This window comes from Mus musculus, chromosome 1 (assembly GCF_000001635.26).
Source record: "Mus musculus strain C57BL/6J chromosome 1, GRCm38.p6 C57BL/6J".
NCBI lineage: Eukaryota > Metazoa > Chordata > Mammalia > Rodentia > Muridae > Mus > Mus musculus.
In genome coordinates this window covers 82,310,991-82,328,046 of record NC_000067.6, presented here as the reverse complement: position 1 = coordinate 82,328,046, position 17,056 = coordinate 82,310,991, and the positions used below count along the sequence as shown (strand labels likewise).

Here is a 17,056-nt window from a genome sequence, read left to right as displayed (position 1 = left end):
TAGATAAGAAAGGTCTGAGGGACAATACACATAAACTGGACTATTAGGATCACAGCCCAGCTCTCAGGTAGACCCTTCAGCTTTTGTTTCTCACAACAGCAATACTGACTTGCTACTGCTGATGCTTTCGAGACGCCCCAGCGGTCCCCCTGCACATCACACATGAAAGCCAAGTTCCCCAATCTGCACTTGCACAGCAGGTAACAAAGGCCTCAGATACCTACTAATTACACAAATAAAAACTGTTGAAGCTGTGCCTGGGGAGCAGGCCAGGAAAGGGTTCAATGTTCTACTGCACAACTGGGGTCTTCCAACCTAAGCCACAGATGAGAAACACTTTTTAAAAAGTGTTACACCTAATTCTCTTTCAGATGAATGCTTCTTCAAAGATAAAACCTCAAGCAATTTCTTAACAGGACTGAAAGGAACCAATTTTTGCTTAATTTTAGATTAACATTTATTCATAATATACCATGAAGTTTAATTAGAACTTAATGAGGACTGTAATTAAAAGTGAGATGATGTCAATGATTTTAAAAGGTTTCCTTTCATTAAAAAAATCTTACCAAAAGAAAGAAAAGGTAGAAGGAAGGGAGGGAGGGAGGAAGCAAGGGGCCCTATGTTAGATACTGCTTTTGGGTATCCCTTAGTTTCAACGGACTATAAGCAGGTACCATTCACTGGGCAAAAGAAAATTCACTCCTCAAAGTTTTGACCAGAAAGCAGAGACTGGAGCAGTAGAGTGATGTCACCATAAGCAGTAGAATGACGTCACTGGTGAGAGCCAATTACAGATGGTAGGGAACAGACCAGAGGGATTTCCTGGGCTTTTTAAAAGGCATGGCTCCAATTCATGCCTCCTACCACATGGTCTGGTCACTTCCCACAAGACCTAACTCCAAATACTATCAGATGGCTTTTTCTCGAGTCAGGAGGATTTCTGGGGCTCACCGACATGCAAGTAGCCTTCTCTGTGTAAATAAGAATTATTGAAGCAAGAGGGAGTTGGGAGCTCCAAGAAGACTTAAATATGAAACAATGTTTCAAGCTAGGTGGTCCCCTATTCTGATCCTAGAATGTGAGACAATAAAGCCAATCAGGGGTGGAGACCTGTCAACAACGGGGTTCTGTCCTGTGGCCTTCACAAAGCCTAAGAATCAGTTTTAACACTGAGGCAGTGTAATATGTAAGGCCAGTGGCACCTGGTCAGGAAGATGGCAGAACAGAAAGGTCAGATGCCAACAGGACTCCAACCTCTGCCCTGACCTCACCACTGAAGAGGGAGCTACAGGCAAACAAAACCCCTACTCGCTCATCAAAACCCAAATGTTTCTATTCTGGTGAGGACTAGTAGTTGAGAGTAAAAGCTCTGCGTGAACTGAGTTGGCTTCAGTGAGAGCATAGCAACCCAGAAAGGAACTGAAGAGTCAGGAAATGCTCCGAACTTACCAATAGCAGGGGCAACCAAACAGTATATGAGCCAGAAAAATATTAAACAGGAAAAAGAACGATTCAAAAATGACACTCTACAAGTGAATAGGCACTATCTTAGGGTTTCTATTGCTGTGAAGAGACACCATGACCATGGCAACTCTTATAAACAAATCATTTAACTGGGGCTGGCTTACAATTCAGAGGTTTAGTCTGGGCTCCCTGACTGAAAAAAATATATACGAGAGCTGAACCACAGCGCTCAGCTGCCTGCTTCCTGACAGCAGCTGCAACGTGACCAGCTGCCTCAAGCTCCTGTTACTATGCCGTCTCTGCTATGATGCGCCCAGGAAGCATGAACCAAAAGACACCCTTCCTTCCTTCCTTCCTTCCTTCCTTCCTTCCTTCCTTCCTTCCTTCCTTCCTTCCTTCCTTCCTTCCTTCCTTCAGCTGTTCTTCTCCAGGATTTTGCCAAGGAATGAGATAAGTAACTAACACACCAGGCAACATGGATTTTGAAAAGTAATGAATTGGAATGACTGCCACACAGGCCACAGTACATACACGCTGTTCATGCTAACTGGCCTGCATCTGCCCAGGTCAGGTTAGCCCTCATCTTTGTGGCTCTGGATACTCCAAAACCATCAACTTCTAGATTGATCGATTTCTTGAGCTGAAACATCAAGCTGCTTTGCAGCTCAGACTGAAAACCCAAGTCTGGTATCTGTTGTTTTAAATGAGTGAAAAAGAAATACATTTCTACTCTGATATCTGGTTATTCTAAAAATACAAATCAAAACCAAGTGAGACCACTGGCCAACCTTACACACATACACATCACTAGTTAATCCTCAGTTATGTGCTCTCTCCAAAAGTATGACTAGTCTGTTCAACCCTGTAACCATGATGAAGTAGATCAACCAGTACTCATTTTGTGGACATGCCAGAATTTAGCTAAAAATAAAATCATTTCTTTAAAATGAGACCATGGTCTAGTTTGCAGAAAAGTTGGAAATTTCACCTCTCAAGGGTCTCTGGCTTAGTTCCCACACAAGGAGCCATCTTTGTATTAGTACACAGCACCGCTCAGCCTTTCTGCTCCTTCTGAAAAATCTCAGCAGAGCCAGAGAAGTAGGTATCTTTCTTCTGTTGATAGCCTCGGCAGAGTTTAGTGCTGTCCTTTGTCACAAGCTTGTGTCTCATGTCATCTAATACACATGCTTTTGAGCTATGTGCCATTAATATACAAACCTCTCAATGCCATGTTTTCTGCAATATACCCACATTACTCACATTTAGTGCATGTAAACCATGCTACCATTACATAAGGTTGCCATTTTGTTCTCCTGACATTACCTGTCTCCAAGCTCTTTATAGCGTCATGATTTCTAGGAATGGGAATGCCGTATTCTAGTAGGGCTGACAGTACAGATAGCATGGAGGAGAGTAGGGTGGCTAAGCCTTGGGAACAGCTGTTAGTTGGCCACTTCTGGTCTATGTGTCTTACAGTCCTATCTTTAACAAAACTCACCAAGGGATGAAGTTCCCATTACCCAACTACTCTGCAGTACTCTTGACTTACTTGATCAAATTTCAATATAGAAAAACATCTATCAAGTGTGCCCCTATGTCCATCCATCAAAAGTTGTCTTACCTTCCTTCACACAGACTTAAAAAACCCAGATTCCTTTAATTTTAATATTTGCTTACTGGGATACACACACACATACACACACACACACACACACACACACACACACACACACACATATCAAATTGCCAAGGTCTCATATCTGATTACAATTCTTCAAGGACACAGACATTTGTGTTTGGTCAGATGCCTTTAGTGGGAGATGTATAACATCCAGTTTGGGACTACATGCCAGGCCAGCAGTTTCAACAAAGAAGTAATGAAAGAAGGAAACTAAGAGCCCAAGATCAGACACTCTGACAACACCCGAAGCCCAATGAGCAAACTCAATTTACATTCCTTGAGCATGTTTCACTTTCAGACAGTACACAAGGTCAAACTGCTAGCTGTCAGTTACAATAAGCTTCTAAACTCCTGGCCAATTACCTGGTTAATAACAAAAGACAGGGCTATGACATCATTACTGTTATAATTAATTTACACAGATCAGCTTCCTGTTAATCAAATACATCTTTAAAAGCACTTAATTATTTTTTTTTTCACCTACAAAGCAACATTTCAGTTTGGTTGCTGAAAAGCAATCTTGCTGAATTCCACATGAAAGGCTGTCAGGCTGCTGGGAGACAGGAAGGACAAAAGGCTTCACAGGGACTCATTGCTGCACTAGAGAGCGGCTGGCCCAGGCGCAGTAAACAGAAGCACAAGATGATGGATAACACAAGGATTCTTAACCGTTTCAGAACATAAAAGTTGTCAGGGGATGGGGGTGTTAACAGACAAGCTTAGGGGAAGAGGAATGGACCAATCCTCTCTGACAAAATTGTATCTAATGTTGGCAATATCAATGCACACCTGTACAGGGCAGTACAGTTAAGGGCATGGTCCTCAGCAGGAATTCCACAGCACACTGACCAACTGGCCTTGGGAAAACTGTCAGGCTTTCCCCTGTACCAGGATAACAGGCTCATTTGAGTTTGGAAGGACCAAGTGAGAGATCAATCACACAGCACACAACCATCATTTGAGAAGTGATGGTGGTTTATGCGCATAAACAAATAAATTGGGAGACCGTAAGAAAAACATTGGAAATACTTCTGAGTATTTTTATAAGATGGTGGTGACTAAGGTTTTCTAAGAATCCTATCCCACATTTTTAAACTGTTTCACGAGACTCAATTATACACATGCCTTTTAAACAGTATAGTACACGAAAGTGGAAGCAGAATTATCATTTTCTATTATTGTGCGTGTGCATAAAGGTGTTGGGGAGGAAGAGCACACAGCACAGTATTCATATAGACATTAAAGGACGACTTTATGCAGCTGGGTTTTCTCTCCACCTGGACATGGGCCCCCAGGACTGACCTCAGACTTTCATGGCGAACATCATTACCCATTGGGCCATCTCACCAGTCCCATAAATTACTTTTTAATTAAAATAAACTGTATAATAAAATCGCAAGCCACTCTTTGTTAAGGCTAGCCAGTACTGTGAGAATTTAATGACCCTTCCTTTATAGAGATTAAAAAAATTTTTTTTCATGATGTCAGCTAACAAAATTTCCCCTTCCTTTAAAAAGTGCTATTGGCTATTGGCTCAACACCAGTGATCAGACTATATTTACACATGAAAAGTGACTGAAAAATTGAAGCTACTAGATTTTGCATATAATCCTTAGTGTTGTTCCACAACTCTAGGTGAGTTCGCGCCAACCCCACTTCTGTCCTGTCAACACGCATGACTTTCGGGATCAATCATAAGCCAGTTCTGCCTCCCACAGAGCACAAGTTTTAGTGTAATGAGAACTCATTAAGTTCCCCTACTGACAGCAGGTTTTAAACCAGGGTGCCATGGGGACAAAATGCAAGCATACCGTGATCACGCCCTTCTAGAGGAGTTAAGGACTTCTACTCTCCTCTTTGCTCTAACCAGATCTCTTTGTCTATCCCAAGTCAGTAGGAAAGTGCTGCCCACCACTGCCACCCCTCATTTCATCTGTGCATGAACGAATGCTGAATTATTTATGGAACTGAATCAGCTCTGCACAAAAATTAAGTCAAGTGGGAAAAGCAGTCAAACTTCAAAGACGGGGTCTGCTCCTGCAAAGAACACAGGACATCTGTAAATTACCTGTGATTGGGACAGGTTGGAGATTTTTGCCTATCTAGCATAAATACCCCCATTCTTTCTCTAACAAGAATCTGTGGCCCACCCCATTTAGTGTGACCTCCAGGGAAAAGATGGGCTTTCAGTCAAAGGACAGCGAACTTGGAGTAACAACTCTGCCCTGGAACTCAGACCTGAATAGCGAGCCTAGAACTAATGAAATCGGGATTGATAAAACTGTCACTTGAAGGAGCTCATCAAGGTGGCCAAGACTACAGAAACCCAGAGAGCTTCCCTTCTCAATGACTGTTACTGAGGCATGGCCATTTGGATTTTCTATTGTATGTGTGCTCATCTGCATGGGTCCCAGTAAGCTTCTTGTCTTTAACTAAATTAAGTGGATCATATATATTAGATAGTTTTGCTTCTGTTTGCAAAGATGTCAACCCATAACACCATACATTTACAAAGGTGCTCACAAGCAGGTTTATTTCCAGCATCACTATCTCCTTTAGACTGAAAAAGCTCTAGCCCATAAGAGAACCAGAATATGGAGGTGCAATAGGTTGTATTGCAGGCATGGTGTGCTTAGAGACAGGGGAGCATAAGACAAGGATGCAAGCAAGAGCAACTTTTGCCGGAAGTTCTCTGAAATGTTCACGCTCATTGAGTACTGAAATGACAAGTGTATCTTAAAAGGAAAAAACAAAGGGTCCCACTTGTGTCTTTATTTATGTGTCTGTTTATACCACGGTAATGTTTTTAAAAGAATGTGTATTAGTAATTACACAAATGGTTTTCTACTGCATCTCTGTGTCTCTGTTCTTCATGGAAAATAAGTCTAGAATACACACATCAATGAAGTGTCACTGGATACAAAGGTCTACCTAGAACTTCATGGCAAGCATTGCACTCATCCACTAAAAAAAAAAAAGCCAAGAAAAAAACGGAACAAAGGGAGGGTCTGGCACTTTCTAGAGATTCACCTATTTAAGTCTCCTTTTACCCAATGCATTAAGGAAAACACTTCTCTAATCGTGGGGCAGTCAAGGTATGTGTCTGAAACTTCATGAAGAACATGACTGTATCAATCTATACTGTTTAACTGGCTAGTCCTTGCAGAAAGCTACAACCTCCAAAGGCAAAGCAATCAACAGCAGCATGGGCACATGAGGAACTGCTTCAAAACTGCACAGAACCATGCATGCATGCACAGGAAAGAGCAAAACAAGCTTTAAGGTTTCTATGGCAACCAGACACTAGGATAAGCATTGTCCTTAGGCAATGAGGGAGAAGGTGAAATGATTCCCCCACCCCACCCCTCAAAACAGCAGCAGCATCTCACAAAAAGTAAAGGATGGAAATTGAGAAGCCTAACAGGCCTCTTACTAGTATAAAATTAGCATACCTTGAAGGGAAGAAGAAAAGTTGTGGAAAAGAGACTATATGACCAGTATATAGCCTTTCTATAGTTACTTAAATTTGGAACAATTCATTCATTACAACACCCCAAAGTACAAAATCGCTGTTACCAGCAATATGAAAGGTGTCAAAGTTTGAGTGTTGCCCAAAATACTTTGTTGGGGGGCGGGGTGTGGAGGGCGGGAAGAGGAGGGACCAAACAGGATTATGCATAGCTCCAAAACACATGTACAGTACATATTACTTTTAAGACTGAGGTCACTATAATACGTATAGAACTTTCACTCATTGCTATCCTAATACTGTGACTCTGGATGAAAAGTATGCCACTTAGCACCATGAGGAACAGCTGAGGGTGCAGGATCCCTGAAGTTAGTCGGGAGGGGTCAAGCATGGCATGTTGCCTGGGACAGACCACATCCTCCGTCTTGCTGAACTCCTCTTTATCCACTAGACAAAGAAACTCACACTTACTTCCTAAGGCCGCGGAGGAGAATGGATAAAAGCGCATAGCACGTGAAAGCGTGTAGTACACCACTGAAATTCCGTTTTCATTTTCCCTTCCTGTCCATAACGTAATGAGACGTCTCCCAGTGGAACCGGACTTTATTGCTTTGTAATTATGATGTGCATGTAACAACGTCCAAGAAACTAGATGGTAAATAACACCGACATGCAAGCCTGAATGCACACTGTCAGTTGGCTATCATCTGGATCCCAAAGGGCGCTTGCACACTATCTATTGCATCCCAGAAATATGACACATTTGCTTTTCTGAATACAGCCAGAATTACCCACCAGCTTTGAAATATCATCACCATGATGCTGCAAGCAGCAGCTGCGTGATTGAAAGTAACTCCCCTCCCCCACTCTCCAGCTGTCCCCAGGAAAACCCTCTCAATGTGTGAAAATGACAGTATTACTACTACCACCACTAATAATAACAAGCTAACAAATGGTTAGATTTGAAATTATTTTTCTGAGGATCATTATTAAATTAACTTTAACCCCCCCACACACACACACAAATCTACTTCACCATATGAATGAAAACCAGATGCTATCATCCAACAAAAATCACTGTGGGTTGTATACATAAGTATCCTTCTTTTGTAGACTTTGTTCCTCTTCCTCAGTCACTTAAGAGACTGAACAAAAGTTGAAATCCTAAATAGCTTTAACAGTGGTACAGCTGCCACAGTGTCAGGGATTGTTAACAAGCTGTAGGGTTCGTTGTTGTTTTTCTGCACAGAATCCCGTTTCTATAAAATATGGGACAAACTGAAGACTGTATGTGTTTGGGAGCCTTATGTTTGGTTTTTAATCATCACCCAGGACTCTGTATGAGAACCCAGACATATGCTTAGCCCAGAGACAAAGCCAGCAACTCTGCAGGGCAGGGGATCCCCAGTATCTAGACTCCTACCATCACAGTTTTAGGTACAGCTCATGCTCCGAGCTCTGCCTCTGACAGTTAATCATACACAGGTCCTCAGAACCCCACTTCTCTGGACACATTCTGGACCAGGAACCTGTGTACTCCAATGTCACTGATCTTAAAGCCTCCCAGCTCTTGAACCTTCTGGGTAAATTTCTGCTTAACAAGCTCCAAGTTAAAACAAAATAAGTCAACAAAGAAACAAACAAAACCCTGAGAATCACTGCTTGGATGCAATAATGGCAACATTAAAGAACAGCAGTTAATGGTTTTTCACAATAAATTTAATGTATATGTACATAAGTATATAACTTTTAATGTTTGGTTCCCTACCCTCATATAATATACTACAAAGTAAACAAAAGTATGGTCTGCTATGAATGCCTTTATGCATATGCCATTCATACACTCACAGTTAAATGTAGAAGCATGAAAAAAAAAGTAAGAACTTTGACATTTTTAAAAAGTTGAACACACTTGTGTTCTATTGTAAAGCATATGTATTGAAAAAATTACTTCAGGGTTAATAACATTTTTATGCATTTATTTACAGAAGTATCTTCTATAACATAACAGCATCACATGACACAGCTGACTGTATCAAATGAAATTGGCCATAGGACAATCAAAGATAGTTTGAAGTTAATTATCTCTAATTTGGAAACTATAAAAACAACGTCTAGAAATCACTGATTATGAGAGAACTAGTGTTCTTCTGGCACGCTGAGCTGTAATTTTCTCCAGTGTTTGCTTTTTCCTCACAGATTAGGAAAGCTTTGGTTCAGCATCTCCATCGCTTAAAAAGCAGTGAACACGTCATAAAACAACCTAGTACATAAAAGATGGAAATTAGCCGGGCGTGGGGGAGCATGCCTTTAATCCCAGCACTTGAGAGGCAGGGACAGCCAAGGCTACTCAGAGAAACCCTGTCTCGAAAAAGAACCAAAAAAAGAAAAAAAACAAAACAAAAAACAACAACAACAAAAGATGGAAATTAACAGGGCAGTCAGAATTAAATGTTAAACATTATATCTTCCCCTTTCAAAAAGAGACATTACCTAACATATAATGTAGTAGTAACAGTTAACACAGCATCTCATTTAACTTAGGTAGCTTCTACTTTACAGGAGAAATTAAAACTGGAAGGAAGCTAATCTGTCTATGGGGCATAATCAATACACAGAGGGAGGAATTCAAGCAGGGCTTGCCTGACCCAGAACCACAGCTATCTATCTATCTTACACAGAAAATAATAAAACATTAGGAGTCTCTGAAAAACAATCGCTTCATGATGGGACAGTATCACTTTGGTGGTAAGGTTAACTATTATGGATAGAAACAGGTATCACAAGTGATATATTTACATGACAATTTATTGCCCATAATATTCTGGAGTCTCAGCATGGCCTTGGCACCAGTGCTCTTTAGTCAAAGCTATGTGTTACACAGGCCACCACTAGTCACTGACCCTTTTTAACACTGTAATGAGCCTAGACTCAAGAACAGTAGCTTCAGACCCCAAATGATTATTTCTTCCTCTAGGTGAACCGTTGGAGAAAGGAATAGTTCTTAGAAAATGTTCCATGTAGTAATTTGGAGAAATAAAATAAAAATCATCCCGTTGGGAGCCTGTCCACTTAACTGTGACCGTCCCCAATGGACATGAGCCCTTCTTTGCTAAGATGGAGCCATACCATATATAGGGACAAAAGCTAAGGACAGAAACAGCTTTTGGTGGCGGGGTGCTAGCCACCACTGTATGCTTCTTTGTAACTCTGGTCTGGCCTTTACCAAACTACAGGACAAACTTAGGTATAACTAAGTTGAAGAAACAAGAAGGGCAAAGACCTTTAAACCACCTTGGCACAATTTCTAATAGTTCATTTTCTAAAATACCACAATGTAAATAAAATTAGTGGCATAACGGACTGCTGTAACTTTCTCGCTTGATGTGGCTGTTTGCATAGGGTCTCATGATGTAGCTCTGACTGGACTCCAAACTTAGGATATCTCTTGCCTCAGCCTCCTGAGCATTGCTGTTACAGGTGTGAGACATCCATAACTATCCTGTATCTAAATTTTTACTATTCATAAGTAGTTGGGATAAAAGTCTTTGCAGCAGTCATAAAATCATGCACTCCAACTGCTCTCTAACCCTACACCTCGTCCTTCCTCCACGACCTGTGCGCTTTCTTCATGCAGGTCTAGTAACTTCTCTTGGAGTGTTTTGTATGGGTTATTGCTACCCACTTGTTTTCACATGTCAACACTTAGTACTATGAAGTCACAGTTAAATGATTCGGTCAAGATTCCAGATCTAGAAAATACCTCACCTTACTCTAACCTCATTATGTATAAAATTCCATAACGAGTGAGTACTTTTTACGCTGTTATTCGTCGAACTCAGTACCCGGAAGTGCTAGAATGGACCGAAAGGCTTGCTCAAAGGGGTATGACACTAAAATCTGTACTGCCAACAATTCCCTCAGAAGATGCTGTTGATGGAGAGCAAACCCAGGACCAAGGCAGGAGCACTTGCTCTCCTGGAATGTACCAGAACACTAGAAGATCCGAAGCAGAATCAGTAATAGAAGCAGGAAGAAGGTAAATGAGGTTAGGACGTTGGGATGAAAAGTAGAGGGGGAAAAAAAAAAAAAAACAAAAAACCTGGCACCATGCCCCCCCCCCCAAAGAAAACCTGGTGTCATGAAGCTACTGAAAGGGACTTTTATAAATGAGTCTGACAACTGAATCTTAACCGTGCAATAATTAGATATTACAGTTGTTATTGTTGTTGTTGTTGTTTTAAATAATGCCTGTTTTGGAAAAACGGAAAGGCATGTGTGAAAAGAGAAGAGGTGAAGTCCCTCGGGTGTATGTCTGTCCTCTATTCTGTGGTACAGACAGCCTTACAGAGGTTAGGATGGGTCTGTGTGTTTGAGACAGAAGTGGCCGCCCCCCCAACCACCTGCCACTGCAAGCTCTGTGCAAGCTGATGCAACTTCGCCTCAAACTTCCTGAAGTCGGAGGAACCTCGCAAAAGCCTATCCGGGCAGCCTAGATCTCCATGAGCCAGGGAAGCGGTACCGGTGCGACTGCCCCTGCGACCCCATCCCGGCCGGCCGGAGGGGAGAAGAAGACCCGGACCCGGCGGGCCGGCTCCTCCGCCCGGTCCCTAAGCAGCACTTCCGCCCAGCGGACCCTGGCTGGCCCCATAGCAGCGCTTCCGCCCGGCCCGCAGCGGCCCGGATCTCAGCCCCGGCCCCGCCATCCGTGGTCCCGGGAAGCCGCAACACACGCCGCACAAAAGCGATGCCATACACTCAGCTGAAGAGACGCGGAAACTCACTCTCTCTAAGACCCGCTTGCGTCCTCACGTACTCCCGCGCTCGTGCGTCACTACGTCTGGACGCCGAATCCGGAGACTCAACTTCCGGCACGGACGCCGATTCCGCAGGCTCCACTTCCGGCGGCCTAGGGAAAGGAGCGGCAGTCTGCGCATGCTCCGTGCTTCGTACTGCCTTTTCGGCTTCCTCTAGCTAATGCGTAGCGCTCATCCTATTCAACCCTTAGCAACAAGGGTGTCGGTGTGCTTTTACAGCCATAACTAACTAATAATCACTTACCACGCGCACAGCGCATGAGTCGCCTATGGCCAGCTCCCTCAAGGCCAAAGTTTCTTCCCGGTGCAGTGTAGTCTACCAAGTGGACGGTGGAGACAGTAGCTGTTCCCAATGGGCCTCAGGAGAGCTGCTTATCCCAGAAAGTAGGCCGGCGAAACAGGGCCACGGTGTACATTTCATTCCCCAAGCACAAACACGAGGCCACACTGCTTAGCCTGTTTACTGCTTTAAGGGCTCGTGAGAAAAGGTTTTTGTGACTTAGGTCGTTTGATGCAATTTTCTCCTTCTAACGTGGAACCAGTTTCATGGGCAGCTTCTTCTAAAGGCAATGCTGCATTTGTGTCCTACAAGAAAACGATGTTTGGTGTAATTATTTTTCTAGTAATTAGAGGAGAGCTCCACCTTTTCAAGGCATGAATTGGGTGCAGGTATATTTACCAAAAGGCTTAGTAGCCACGTCTAGTTAGCATATTAAAAACTTCCCAGTCCCCCAAAAGTTAATCTTCTATTGTATAACAGAAGAAATTCTCCTAAAAAATTTTCCCTTGTAGTTGGAATTTGAATGAAAATTTCCCACACTATTAGGAGATATAGATGAGAATTTCAAGTGACAAAATTCTTAGCAAATTCAAGAATGAATTCTTATAATTTAACCCCTTTCAGGTATAAAAAAAAGTGGGGGGGTATGTAAGTCCAAGACTGACATTGCGAAACTGCATTCCTGGAAATGGAACCCAAGTGAGTAGGGGGAACTAAATTGCATGTAGAAATATATCTCCTTAGGAAGAAAACATGAATGCAATTTCTCAAAAGGAGAGGTCTCTATTTGTTCTTCCCACCAATTCTATGCATCCATTCCATTAATATACTCTTGCTTTATATTCTCTGTCAGTCTACCCCTTTCTATACTTACACTGTTTTTGTTATTATCTTGTTTTTAAGTGCAGAAGTGACTTTAAAAGAGCCGCAAATCAAGTCTCAAATCAGTAATCTCAAAAAAAATGCAATTGTAAATAGACAGGGCTTAGGAATGTTCTTGGGGAGCAGGCTGTGATGGTGAACACTAATGACCCCACAGTTTGAAGGTAGAGACAGGAAGATTGGGAGTTCAAGGACAGCCTCAGCTATATAACTTCAAGACCAGCTTAGTCTATATGACATCCTGAATCATAAAAAGTAAAGAAAAAAAACATTTTAATCCTATTTTAAATATGAGTAAAATGTTTCATTGGCATATAAGAGGACAGAGAAAAACCATTTTTTTAATGACCTCACCAGACATAGGGGCAAACACCTGTAATCTCTCCACTTGGAAAATAGATGCAAGAATATCAGGAGTTCCCATTATCTGGGTAATAATTTCCTAGCCTAAACTTTAATAGAGGGACAGTCAGAATTCTTACATGTAAACAAAGCTTAAAATTACTAAAGACTCAAAGCCAGACTAAGTCCTCTAACGTTTTTGTAGAAAAGCAAGTCATTGTTACATTACCTTGTAAAAATTATAATTTTTAAGTTCTCAAAAGTATTTTACTTGTCAGCTAAGATATTATTATGCATATTCCATTTAGTATATGAAATATATTTATGGTGTGCAGTTTTAAATTGTATCTAACCCTTGAGGGACAAGCAACAATTCTTAGCCATTTGACTCAAATTAATGTTCATAAAATATGGTGCCTGTGTTGAAACTGGGGGTTTGGTTACCTCCTTTGAACATTTCATAACTGGGTGGAAACTAGCAGAAAGGCAGATAGACATTCCCACCTTCCAGAATCCACCCTGAAGGAGAAAAGATGCCAGACAACAACACAGTGTACCAAAAAACTGGATTATCCTGTAAAGGAGGAGTTTGTTGTTATCTCTCACAGCTTCTAATGAATCAAATATATTACACTCAAACTGTTTCAAAAGATGGGTTACGTTGATTAGAGATTGTCTATCATCCTTCTTATGGAACAGCTTTCAAATTAGATGATTCGGCTATGAGAACTATAACAGGGCAAAATTGGGCCAAGTGTCGTGATAAGATTATCAACACTTAATAGTAGACTACACACACACACACACACACACACACACACACCCGCACTAACCCTAAGAGACTTATAATGGCCATAGAAAATAGATGTTACAAAACTAAAAGGTTCGTAGTGAGGAAAAAAAGATTTCACTGTGATAAGATAGCCAAAACATTAAGAAGAGACAAGAACTGTAAATGTCTACATATCCAACAATATAACTCTAAGGTCATGAAGATAAAATTGGTAGCATTGGGAATTTAGGGTGTATCCAAATGTTAGAGTGCCTGCCTAGCAGGAACAAGGTTCCAGAGCTGCGCAGCGGGGTATGTCAGAGGAAATGAATTAAGAAGCACACAGCAAAAGTCTGATATTTAAATACTCTTAACAATGGGTAGGAAATTAGACTGAAAACCATTAAGTATATAGAAACTTCAAAAAAAAAATACTACCAAAATAGTAAGTGCAGACCACTCTACTTAATAACAGCAGAATTTATAGCTAATTTAAGATATCTGTTCTCCAGGATAGCCCCATATGGTGCATCATAAAACAAACGTGAATAAATTTAAAATTAACGGCATCATTCAGGGTATCCTCGATGGTGACAATAAAATTAAATTAGGAATCAACAAAAGAAATACATTTGGGAATTAAAAAATTTAGCCACTGAGTAATGCCTAAAAAGGCAAAGAGAATTAGAGAGCAGTTTTAACTGGACAAGAAGGAAATGCAGAGATGTCCCAGTTCCATTAAAGTGATGATGTTGACCCACATTAACAGTGCTGCTTTAAAGCAACATAGTGGGGAAATGTCCCAATAGCTTAGCTTTAGGAGTAGTTAAAATGAGCAACACACACACAGAGAACATAAAAGACGAATTAATACACATAAAAATGGAGGAAAATCAATAAAAATTAAAATCTGATTTTAAAAGATTCAATTTACCAAAAGGAAAAAGAAAACCACACTAAATGTCCCAAACGAGGCATGAAATGACTATATCACCCAACCCATTCTACAGGAATTTAGATGACAAGAAACTGCATAAATTTATGTTAATAAGGTAAGTGTTGTAAATAAACTAAACGAGGTCTTAGATTTAAACTGATAAAACTTGTTCAAGAAAAAAAAAAAGACTCCATTTTCTAGGATTGTTAGAGAGAGAGACAGAGACAGAGACAGAGACAGAAACAGAAGAAAAGGAAGGAAGGAAGGAGGGAGGGGAGGAGGAAGGAAGGAAGGAAGGAAGGAAGGAAGGAAGGAAGGAAGGAAGGAAGGAAGGAAGGAGGGAGGGAGGGGAGGAGGGGAGGAGGAGAAAGAGACAAAGAGGACAGAACAGAAAAGAAGAGAAGAAAACTATGACCTGGGTGACCTAAAATATCAGCTACACAACTGTTCAGTTTTAGAGGCTGCAAGTCCAGTATCAAAATGTTGGCTGGACCATGTTCACTCCCTGTGAAACCTGGAGGAAAAATTCTTACCCATTTCTAGCTTCTGGTACTTGCAGCAAACTTTAGTCTTCCTTGGTTTCACAGGAACACAGTATCTGTTTGTGTTAAGACATAGTGCTCCTCCAGAAATGTGTGTGTGTGTGTGTGTGTGTGTGTGTGTGTAAGGTGCTTTATCATAATAACTTGATACAGTATAAGAAAGAGCTACAAATAATATTCTTCATATACATATAAGCAAGATATTAGCAAAACAAATCCAACAATATACATAAGAACAGTATAAACATAAGTTTGCTTTCACTTAAAAAAATCAACATAAAACATGATCAATAGACTAAGAAAAAAATACTGAGAGAAATGCAGACAATTGTGGCTTGTAAATTTTAGAAGAAAGTTTGGGAGTATCCCCAAACTCTATTAACGTGTATGTGTGGGGAGATGGTGATAGTGGTGGTGTGTGATATTTGAATGTCTATGGAATTAAAGCCTTTATATTACGGGGATAATGGATGTTGTGTTAGCTGGGGCCAAGAAAATTAGCTGTGACTAATAGAAAATCATTGAGGTGCTATCTTCTGAGTAGTAGTTCCTCCCAGTCAGCACGTGGTAGCCATGTTCCAGGGAGCCAAGGATGCATCTCAGGCTAGCAGTTGATCTCAGTAATGTGTAAGAGTCTCCCACATATGGGTTTTATAGGCACATGCTGTTACTGAGTTTGGCTGAGGCTTGACTCCATATGGCAGGGAGAAGTTCCTGAAGAAAATTCAGGAGAGGCCATTGATAAAGATACAGGCTCAGTTGCCATGCAGAATGCAGGATACTGTTGTAACCTATCTTTCATTCTCCTGTAATAATTGTCATCTCAAAGGTTTATTGTCTCTCTCTGGGAGTCTACTTTTCATATATTTCTTTTTGTATTCTCACATTGGGAGAGAATACAAAAAGGCATTGGTCTTAGCAGTCTCTTTTATAAGTGTTAACAACCTCATTTATGAAAGCTCCTCTCCTATGACATAACCACCCTCCAGAAAGGCTGCACCTCCTAATAACGTTACCATAGGGAATTAGTGGACTGGACACAAAATTGCACTTAGTCTAACTTCAGAGGTCCCATTGTCATTATCCTATCACTGTTCAAAAATCCAAAGTTTCATTTGAGACTTGAGATGATGTCCTAACTTTAGGTCTCTGTATTGTCAACAAGTAACTCCCATACTTCCAATATACACAGAATAAATATTCATATTCCAAATGTGAAGAAGGGCTTAGCAAAGGCAGATTAGATTAAAGCAAGACAAATGTCTAGCGGGGAGACACTCTTCCTGGAGCTGCATGTCACATACCAGGAGCATGTGGTAACATGATCTGAACACAGAGTGGCCTGGACTAGACCCACCTCATGACTCTGCCTCCTGTAATACCCTCTCTCCAGAGCCGGCTTTCTTCGGTACCTATACTCTATATTTTTAGCATCTCTGACATCCCAGACTAAAGGAATCGGAAATTGAGATGTAAGGAGAGTGGGAAAGCTAGAGTGTATGTTTAAAAACAGATACTATTAAATTCTACTTGGGAAATAAGTGTCATTTAACAATGGAATCCAACTGATTAGCATGTTTTAGAAATTGTTATAATGGTCGTTTCTCTGAGTGTTATACAGAAATGTGTGCTTTAGGACTCATGGTTGTCCATTGTCTTGGATGAATATAGAAGTAAGAACCCATCACGGTTGAGTTATTTTTTACAACCAATGCAAAACATCTTATCAGAAATAAAGGATAGCCCAAACCACAAGTAGAACATTGCCTTTACAAGAAGACCCATGCTTGTTAATTATCCCAATGTGATTATGGACATTATTGTAATTGCATATCAATTTTCACTAATCAACTCAATTAATCTAATGGAG

General features: G+C 41.0%; 1 protein-coding gene across 3 annotated transcripts in view; it reads right to left on the bottom strand.

Moving 5' to 3' along the window:
* The window catches only part of Rhbdd1 (rhomboid domain containing 1), a 128,910-nt gene extending 117,320 nt beyond the window's left edge, over positions 1-11,590 (bottom strand). The window contains exon 1 of one of the 3 annotated variants that reach the window (XM_011238714.3): positions 11,399-11,590. The gene's annotated coding sequence lies outside the window, so the exon portion shown is untranslated. Of the gene's footprint in view, positions 1-11,370 lie in introns of all 3 variants that reach the window. The other 2 variants (XM_006496574.4, NM_029777.3) reach the window with 2 other exon arrangements.
* Between the last annotated feature and the right edge of the window lie 5,466 nt (positions 11,591-17,056).